Source organism: Equus quagga, chromosome 2 (genome assembly GCF_021613505.1).
Source record: "Equus quagga isolate Etosha38 chromosome 2, UCLA_HA_Equagga_1.0, whole genome shotgun sequence".
NCBI classification, from domain to species: Eukaryota; Metazoa; Chordata; class Mammalia; order Perissodactyla; family Equidae; genus Equus; species Equus quagga.
In genome coordinates, this window is record NC_060268.1 from 29,795,687 (window position 1) to 29,803,631 (window position 7,945).

Below are 7,945 nucleotides of genomic sequence, written 5' to 3' on the forward strand. Positions count from 1 at the left end.
TAGTGTCACGTTCCATGATTCTTTAAATTTCTTCTAGTTTTGTTTTGTTTTCTGTGCTTGTGAAGAAGCAGCCTTCTCTCCCTGTCTTAATAGACTGGTTTTAACTGGGAGAGACCTTCATCAGTTATCAATGCTTAGTATGAAGCAAGATAAAGAGCAACTCCTCAGAACATTTGCCTTAAGGCTGGAGACAAGGCTCCTTTACTTCCTGTCCTCCATTCAAGAGGAAAAGCCTCAGTTCTGTGATTTTTCTCAAGTACATAGAACAGTGCCAGCTGTAAGAGGACACCTACCCCTTTTCTGTTTTGCTAGCTGACCCAAAAGACTGAGGTCTTCCAATTTTTTGGCACTTTGTATGAGCAAGATAGACATATGACAAAGGAGAGTCTGAATTCTAGGAATTAGGCCCCATTTGCTTCCTTCCCTTCTTTCTAGAGAAAAACCTAAGTTCTCATCTTACTTGCAACCTCCCAGAGCAGCGTGAGTTGTAACAGAACGCCCTCCCTTTTCCTATGTTCTGAGTTGTCCCAAAGGACCAGGATCTGCAGGTGGTTCTGTGCTCAATATGAGGTGAGATAGAAACCTGCTGTCTCATGAACCATAAGACAAGTCTCGTGTCTCCATAAATTTAGAAGTATTCAAATCATACAAAGTAGGTAATTGCCTATGATGAAAACAAATTAAACTCAATAACAAAATAATAGCTGGTAATTTTCAAAAAGAATTATAATGCAGGTTAAAGATATTAAAAGGATACTCAGAAATTATTTTGATCTGACTGAAAAGAAAACAGGATATATGAAAATGTATGTGATGCAATTGAAGCAATGCTTATTGGGAAATCAATAAAACTAAATGCTTATATTGAAAAGAATAAAAGTCTCAAATGAATAACTATTGTTTCCATCTAAAGAAACTAGAAAAAGAAAGTACATTGCAAACAAAAGAAGGAGAAAAATATAAATATAAACCATGAGAGCAGAGATTAAAAAATAGAAAGCAGAGAAAATAGAGAAAAATCAATGAAATGAAAATCTGATTCTCTGAGAAAATCAAAAAAGATTAAAAACCTTTAGCCACACTGATAAGATCAAAAAGAGAAAAGACACAAGCTACCAATATTCAGAGTGAGGAGATGAATATGTTTCAGGTCTTACCGGTCTTTCATAAGGAATTGGGAATATTAAGAACCACTTATTCCAATAAATTTGACAACATAAATGAATGTATAAGTTTCTTGGAAAGCATAAACTACCAAAAATTGAATTTATAGTCAAAAACCTTCCCACAGAGAAAACTCCAGGCCCAGATGACTTCCCTGGTGAATTCTACCAAAGATTTAAGAAAGAAGACATATCAATTCTGAAGATCTCTTTCCATAAAATTACAATGAAGAAATACATTCTAAGAGGCACACATTACCCTGATACTAAACTTGAAAAAGCATTTTACAAAGTCCAACATGCATTCCTGATTTTAAAAGCTGTCAGCAAACTTAATAGAAAGGAACTTCCTTAGCTTAATAAAAGGCATCTATGACATCATACTTAAGTTAGCATCATACTTAATGATGAAAGACTGCATGCTTTTCTCATAAGAGAAGGAACAAGTCAAGGTTGTCCACTCTAAACACGTCTATTTAGCATTGCACCATTTGACCTAGCAAGTACAATAATAAGGCAACAAAAAAGAGTAAAAAGATCCATACTAGAATAAAAGAAGTAAAATGTCTTTATTAGCTGACATCATGATCATCTATGAAGAAAATCGTACTTACTGTATAAAACACTAGTAGAGGTAATAGATTTTGGAAACTCGCAAGATGCAATGTCAATAAACAAAAAATCTTTTATATTTCTATATTTTCGCAAAAATATAAATTGTAAATTGAAACAACAAATATCATTTAAAACAGCAATAAAAATTGAAATACTTAGTGATAAATCTCAAAAACGATATGCAAGACCCGTTCACTGAAAACTACATGACATTGCTGAAAGAATTTAAATGAGACTTGCATAGATAAAGAGGTATAGTGTTTTCATGTCTGAGTCTTCACAAGGCATAAATACATTTGTCAGATAATAATTATGTTTCAGATATTATAATACTCAAGTCACTATTTAATGCCTCAAAGTTTCTGAATTTAAAATATCAAAGATAGAAACAAAAGGCTACTCCATGGTTAGTGAGGTGGCTGAATCATATAGTGTATGGTATCTTCCTGTAAGTCACAAACTGTTTGCATACTCTCTTCATTGCTGTCTTCACGTCTTTATTCCTGAATGTATAGATGATTGGATTCAGAAAAGGAGTGAGAACTGCATCAAAAATAGCAAGAAACTTGTCCATCTGTGAATTGGGATATGGCCGTGCAGAGACAAACATGGTCGGATCAAAGAACAAAAGGACCACAGTGATGTGAATTGACAAATTGGAGAGGACCTTGGATGAACCTACTGAGGAACGTATCCAAAGAGTTACCAGGATGAAAATGTAGGTGATGAGAAGAATACAAAAAGAACCAACACAGATAAACCTACTGTTGACAGTGACTGTGAACTGTAATGTGTAGGTATCTGTACAGGCAAGTCTGAGGAGGCAAGGAAGATCATAGTAAAAGCTGTCCAATATGTTAGGACCACAGAAAGATAAATTAACAATAAATGCTAGTTGGAACAGTGAGTTACTGACTCCAAGGGTTCAGGCAGCAGCCAGATCAAAATGCATATTCATGGGCTCATGGTAGTCTGATAGTGGAGAGGCTTACATAGGGTAACACATCTGTCAAAGGCCACGGCTATGTGCAGCACCATCTCCATACCACCGATGACATGGATGAAGACGATCTGAGCAATGCAAACTCCAAAGTAAATGAGTTTATGTTTTCTGAAAAGCTCATAAACCATCTTGGGTGAAGAGACAGAGAAGTCTCTTAAGTCAATGAAGGAGAGACTAGCCAAGAGGAAATACATCGGAGAATGTAAATGAGAACCAGTGATCACAGAAAACACAATAAGGATTTCCAGTCATGCTTGCCACATACAGCACAGAGGAGAACACCAAGAGGAGAAAGTGCATCTCCCCTGAATGAATGAGTCCCAGCAAACAGAAACTCAGACACAACCGAATGAGTCCTTCCGTGCATTGATCCAGCTAACTGGGCCGCTGCTGAAATTACGTTTTAAGAAAACATGGAGGAAATTGTGATTATGCAGATGATAATATGTCATAGAATTACTGATGTTTCAATGTCCTCATCAGGAATGAAAAGCGTATAGTTATACAGTTTCTCAAATATGTGAAAACAAGAACCAAAAATCAACATAGTATCATTACAATGTGTGAGCTGCAACATATTTTACCTATTATCAACACCTTTACTGCAATATTCTGTTCTCAAATTAACAGATTAAGCAAAACCAAAAGATTAATGAGGTCTATGTCATTCATCAGCTGTTTAAATGACTTATGATATCGACTTTTCTCATTTCCAACATATTCCATCTTGCTTTTATGTATATTCTCATCATTCCAGTTTGCTTTCACTATTAGTTGACAGAAAGTAGGGATGAGAGGAAAACATGATAAACAAATGGATGTTCACCTGGAGTGAGAAGTGACTGAGACATGTGACTTAGGATAGGCTGTAGATTGAGACTGGTATATGTCAAATTGGAGAGTGTGCAAGTATAAGTAGAACAGGGGAAGTATGTGGACTCTAATAAAAAATAGAACAATCAGTGTTTTTCACCATGTTTTTATCATGTTCAATGCTATTCCAGGTGTCTCTAGTTTCCACACAAATTTTCATAATTACAAAGCTCTAAACTGGCCTCAACACTCAGTAAGGCATTCATAAGGAGCCTATGCCATCTAGTGATGCAAGGCTTTCTCCATGCCTAAGAAATATGTATTCGGGAGATTTCATTTGAGTTTCCACTAAGACACATGCCTAAAGTCACCACCAAGACTGTAAAATATCTCTTCAGATTTTCTCTGTCCATAAACATGAAGGCATTGAGGGCCAGCACTTGGAATAGTTGAGATATTAAGTTTTAATTCATCAGTGTCTCAGCCTCCTTTGGGTGTCACCTTTTATGTCCATTTGCATCCCCCCTCCCTTTGAAGTACTCAGTACTGCCTGCAGGGTAATCTGTTATGATATTTGATATTAGCCTGCTTACTCTGACTGAAATCCATTCAGATATTTTATCTTCAAGACAATTTCTACTTTTGATTTATGATTATAAAACAAGATGAATATCAAGCATTAAGAAGTCAGATTTTGGGAGGGTCAATGAGATTTCTTCTTGATTTTTGTTTTTCCCTGAGGAAGATTTACCCTGAGCTAACACCTGTTGCCAATCTTTCTCTTTTTGCTTGAGAAGGATTTGCCCTGAGTTAATATGTGTGCCAATCTTCCTCTATTTTGTATGTGGGTCGCTGCCATAGCCTGGCTGAGGATTAATGTAGGTCCATGCCTGGCATCCGAACCCACAAACCCAGCCTGCCAAAGATTTATTCCTTTAATATGGATTATATCTATATGTGAAGTGGAGGGTGAACAGAGAGCAATGTTATGTTCCTCTGTGTTCAGATGCTTATCTCAATCATTCCCTACAGTAGAGAGTAATTCCTGAAAACACTTATTAGACGTTAATCATTTTAGGAGTTGATGAAATAGTAGATCAGGTATACATGCACCTTTCATTTTTGCAGCTATGTCTCCAGACCTTCTCACACAAAGGGCCATCTTACTTATGCCCTCATTCATCCCAACCACAAAATTCACAGAGGCTGTCAATGTATCCTGACTTAAATTCTGGGCCACTATCACTGGCATGACTCTCCTTCTGTTTTTACCTACACATCATGAATATTCTGTTACCTCCTGAGCCAACAGTCCATAGTTTCAAAGTGCATACTTTCTATCACCAGAAACATGGGGCCTGGAGTAGGGGGCAGGGAACAACCCCTTATGCTGCTCATCAGGGCAGAAGAGTCAACACAGGAGAGGACTGATGGGATGAACATGCATGGGGAGGTGATGGAGGCACTGGGGAGAGGGTCAGGAAACTCACGAACTGCTGAAAAAAGATCCATGGTAGTACTGAGGAAAAACACATGTCCCCAGTGTGATGAGATGAGAATTCTCATGGAATTATACAAAGACCATTTACTCCAGCTGGTCGTCATTCAGATGAAAAACATGAACTCCAACAAAAAAACTGAGTTTCCTAGATTCACACAATTGGCAGCATTGGGGCTCAGAACTTAGGACTCTTGATTCTTATTTCAGAAAGACAAATCCTAAAGAAAATAATCAAGTGAAAAAATCCCAAATCTCAAAACAGTGATTTCTTCCTGGTTAAAACCAAACTAACCGGTGACATTCATACAAAGTGTCCATTATGAATACTAAATTACTATATAGCAGACTAACAATAAATAAATAGCACAGAAAATATGTGCTCAATTAAAGATTATTTGGCTACTACAATAGTAAATTATATTGGGGAATCTTATTTATTGCTATTATGATTTGTGTATTGATTCTTTACATTTTGCTGGTTCTGTAACTGGTCAGTACAACTGTAAGAAACTTTAGGTAATGTTTGTAAAAAGTCCATTGTTTAAACCTTTCTAAATTTTATTATCCTCAAAGGTCAATTAAAATCCAATTACTTCTTGTAACTTTTATTGACAATTTTCCTTCATACTGATTTCTTCTCATGCTAACTCCTGTAATTCAAAGAACCAAGAAAATAGTTGAAAACATATGAATCACACACATAACAAATACAATCTAATGTGTTCTGCATGTCAGGTGAAGAGTAAGACAAATGCCTGGTGAGTTTTGGAGGGAAAAAGTGTTCCAGATGATTTTCAAGGGTAGAAGAAAACTAGTGTAAAGTGGGTGCAAGGAATTGATGATGAGGCCAGTAATTAGGGAAGATGTTCCATGTATAAGTGTGACAGGACAATTAGAGGAAAGAAACAGAGGAAGTAAGGAGTCCTTAAGAGAATGATGAAATAAAGCAGATCTGGGGTACTCCATGGCTGCACTAAGACTACACAGTTTTTACCTGTAAGACTTTAAATGCAGAAAACAGAAATATTGAGAAGTAAAAACGCAAAGGAATAGTGACTGATTAAAGTTGGAGTGAACATGAAGGAAAGTGAAGTCAAAAATCACACCACAATTTGAGAAAGAATATATAGAACAATAGTGGATCCATTTTTAAAAATGAGAAATGGAATGGACATGGAATTGGACGCGGAATCTGCAAAGGTGGAGAAAACAGATGATCACATTTATATTAAGCAATTGAACTTTCAGATACTAGTGAGATGCCCAGGTGGAAATATGAGACAGTATGTATTGAAAGAAGTATAGATTCAAGTTATAATTCTATAGTAATCCACATAAGGATAATAACTAAATGTATAATAAGGTCCTTAAGGGAAAGAGTAGAGAGAAAAGAAGGAAGAAGAGAAAAAAGCAAAGAGCCAACAATACAGACTTTTATACTGATAATGTGAAAGGAGGCAAAGCCACCAACAAATTAGGCAGAATGATAACAGAGGTAGGGCAGTCAGTGGAGGGCCAGAGAAGTCAACAAAGAAGAATATATCAAGAAGGAAAGAGGAAAACAAAGAAGAAAGGGAGGAATAGAGAAACTGTGACCATGAAGAAGGTAGGATGACAGTGTAAAGAAGAAGAAATATAAGAAAATTGAGATGACAGTTTACGTAAATTTTCTACTTTGTAAATGGACAGGTTTGGCCTGGTGTATCATAGACCCACATTATAATTATCAATTAGGTTCATTAATAAATGAACAAAATAATGAATGTGATGGAGTTATCAAAGAATGAATTAATGTGAAGTCCCCATTAGGGGCTGGATGACAAAGTTTTCAGAGAAGCTACTGTCGGGGAAGTGGGAGAATTCCCCCCACCGCTTTTCCTTAAGGTTCTTATGGCTGGTCAAATAATCAAAGAGGCAGGTTAGCAAGAGAAAATCAAACAAAATTTAATAACATGTATACACGGGTTAAACCCAGAGGAAACTGAGTAACTCAGCCATCTGGCTGAGTCCACCTGTTTAAGTATCCTCAGCTACAGACAAGGAGGACATAGTGATCTGGGACTTCAAAGGGGAGGAAGGCAATCTACATAGAGATGGAATGCAAATGTTTGTTAAACAGGTTTTGCTAGGCCCAAGAAATGGGTTTGTTGGTGTCCTTTTATCACACCTATTTTACATCATACTATAGCTATCACCAACATGAGCTCCTTCCTGGAACAGGCCTTCTGTGTTAAAGTCCTTTAGGCAGTTTGAGGCGGGAAGGTCCAATGCTCTTCCTGAGCCTTTTGAGGCTTCCTTGTCTTCAGCTCAAAACAGCCTGCAGACCAGAGTGGCACATCTTGGGGTGGCCTGCCCTCAACCCCATCACTACATGCAACTCTGCTGTGACACACATCAACAATGCTTTGCAGCTCTAAATAAATTGAAAAGAGCTGTAACCATTAGGATTACAAGGGTTGAGAAGTGGAATGGCAGGTTAGACAGAAGTTACAAAGGTATGAAAGGCTTGCAGAAATCAGAGAGTCTGACCAGGTGGCCAGGCTGACCATAAATAACAGGCTAGAAAGAAAAGCACATGATATCAAAAAGTAAAAAAAAAATGATGCCAAAGAGTTAGGAAACTTGAAAAGGAAGATCAGTAGCCATAAGATAGACTGAATCTTCCCTGATATTCTTCTACAGCTTTATCCTCATTCTTTGAGGGCTAGATGTACAGTTTCCCTGACTCGTACCCTCAACTGTCCATACACTGTGATCGCCCTTCACAGGCCTGATTTCTGTTCCATCCTCCTTCTCTAGTGCCAGCACAACCTGCCATATAGAAGGCTGACATCATAGAAATTTATGCAA

General features: G+C 37.2%; 1 pseudogene; it reads right to left on the bottom strand.

Moving 5' to 3' along the window:
• Positions 1–2,202: 2,202 nt before the first annotated feature.
• On the bottom strand, positions 2,203–3,148 carry LOC124235095 (olfactory receptor 4F3/4F16/4F29-like; annotated as a pseudogene).
• Between the last annotated feature and the right edge of the window lie 4,797 nt (positions 3,149–7,945).